The sequence below is a fragment of the Symphodus melops genome, assembly GCF_947650265.1.
Source record: "Symphodus melops genome assembly, chromosome: 2".
NCBI lineage: Eukaryota > Metazoa > Chordata > Actinopteri > Labriformes > Labridae > Symphodus > Symphodus melops.
This window is the reverse complement of record NC_136692.1, coordinates 782,471-784,970: the sequence shown is the minus strand read 5'-3', so window position 1 is coordinate 784,970 and position 2,500 is coordinate 782,471. Positions and strand designations below refer to the sequence as shown.

General features: G+C 56.7%; 1 protein-coding gene across 1 annotated transcript in view; it reads left to right on the top strand.

The window, feature by feature from the left end:
* The window catches only part of meis1a (Meis homeobox 1 a), a 16,750-nt gene that overhangs the window by 6,000 nt on the left and 8,250 nt on the right, over positions 1–2,500 (top strand). The gene's annotated exons all lie outside the window — the stretch shown is intronic.

The window sequence follows — 2,500 nt, the reverse complement described above, 5'->3', positions numbered from 1 at the left end:
ACACACACACACACCTCTCTTTCCCGAACATGGAGAAGCTAAATCAGTCCTCGCTCAGCGGGGTGTCGGGGCTGCTGCCAGGCCTCGGAGCTGAACCTGGAGGACAGCGAGTCCTGCAGCAGATGGGGGGGGGGGAGCTGGTACCTGGGGGGGGGGGGGGGGGGGTTTAGCTGTCGGAGGTTGAGGTTGTGTGAAGGGCAGCAGAACACAAAAAACACAAAGCAGGAAAACATGGAGGCCTTCTCTGTGTGTGTGTGTGTGTGTGTGTGTGTGTGTGTGTGTGGCTGCCTCCCCTGAATACAAACACAAAAACTCTGAGCCACAGCTCGTAAAAAGCCGACATGCTGTTTACACCCACACACACACACACACACACACACACACACACACACACACACACACACACACACACACACACACACACACACACACACACACACACACACACACACACACTCCTGTTAATATAATTACAGTTTAATTTACCTCCCTCACACATGTTGTTGCCTCCTTAACGACCTGTTGTTTTTTTGTAACCTGAGCATGAACAGTCGGGGGACGCCGCGAGCACGCCGCGAGCACGCCACCATTTGTTTACACCCGACTGCTTCAGGAGCTGTTTACGTTCATCAGACGTGACTCCGCCTGCGCAGCTGGAAGGACTTTGCAGCGAGCGCGTCGTGGAGCGAGCGTCACGACGTGCTGAAGAGCTCTGCCGCACGGCGAGGAGGCGAGGAGGCGAGGAACTCCCGAACTTCAAAGCCAGCGCCGTAATTACAGAGAGGAGTGAGGAATGGGCCTCCTGCGCCGGGCCCAGGAGTCAGCAGGAAGCCCCTGCGTTGACCTCGCCCCCCCCCCCTCGCCCCCCCCCCCTCGCCCCCCCCATCCATCCATCAGGGCTCAGAGGTCGAGGGGACACCTCCATCCATCAGCGTCTGTTTACAGCCACAGAGCTGCAGATGTGGGTGACGGCGAGGCCACGGAGTCCCGCAGGCCGAAACACGTGTGCAGCTGCCTGCCGCCGCCACCGCCGCCGCCCGGCAGAGAGAGAGAGAGAGAGAGAGAGAGAGAGAGAGACAGAATCATTGAACGCCCTCCTCTCTCTCTCTCTGTCTCTAATTTCTGCAGTTCAACACTTTGTATAAATATGGACGAAGCTTCTCCTCCTCGTTCTGACTTACGATGGAAGCCCCGCCCCCTCCCCCCGAGAACAACCTTTGACCTCAGGATCCCCGGGTCCCCGGTTTGAAACCACCCATAGTCCAGACCCGGTTCAGGTACACGTTCTGATCAGAGCGTAAAGGGGGAGGAGTCTCATGGTTGCTAGGTTACCAAAGTGAACACCTGAGGTGTGTGTGACGATGTAAAGGGGGCGTGTCCTGACGCCAGCAGCTGTTCCCTCCAAAAGACGAGGCAGGCGAGCGTCTCCTCCGCCGTCGTTGGTGACAAAGTCGATATCTGAAGCCACGCCCCTTCTTGATTTTGATTGGTCAGTGAGGGAGACGTGACGTGGCGTGCGTGGCGTGCACATCAGGTGTGTGTTCTGCAGAGGAGGACGAGACGAGCAGGAAAGAGGGCGTGGCCTCAAAACGCCGCTGTCGTATAAACAAACTACAAAAAAGGTGACACAAAGGTTCCCACCGCCGGGCCGAGATCGTGGTCGTCTCAACGTCACGCACGATTGGCTGAAACAGACTGAAAGTGACTCGTTTTTAGTTTCTCTCTTTGTGTTTCAAGTCGAAGGCGTTTCAGGCTCTCTGACCCGACAGTGAAAACATCATCCATTACCTCGGTGACAGCCCCCCCCCCCCCGAGGACCTGGGGCCCCGAGGAGCCCGGGGCCCCACTCTCTGTGGGGGTCACCTTTATTGACCTCTCAAACCCCCTACACACACACACACACATGTCCAGCATGTGGTCACATACATCACGGAGCAGCCTTTCTCCCCTGACAGCGTGAATGAGCGTCCGTCAGATAATGGCGAGGAGGCGGAGGCGGCGGCGCTCAGACGACAGATGGAGGGAAAGTTCCCAGGTGTTCAGGAACAAAGACGCCAAGTTAAAGAAGTTTCTCCCTGAACTCTGCTGAGCTTCAACGAGGACTCCGAGTCCACGTCGCACGGAGACGCGTGCTCGAAGCGTGCTCGCCGGACACAGACGTGGAGACGCCGCGTGATTGGTCGGTGTCAGAATCAAACCAAGAGGTGGTTTGTCGACGGCGTCGGCTGATGTTCAAGCAGAAGTCATGGAGGGGACGATGCCGAGGGTTACAATAAACTGTCTGCACGAGAGAGGAGAGCACGCCAAGCGTTAGCGTTAGCATTAGCTCGAGGACGCTTTAAGAGTTGAGTGAAAACTCAAGGAACTTTAAGAACGAGCCAATCAGAAGAGCGAGTCACAGGACAGGTCGGCGATGTGAGCTGGAAGGTTTCCGTCTGTTCGTGTTCCTGCATGAGGCCAAATGTAACACGTTAGACCCGGCCTGGTCTTTGTAAACACG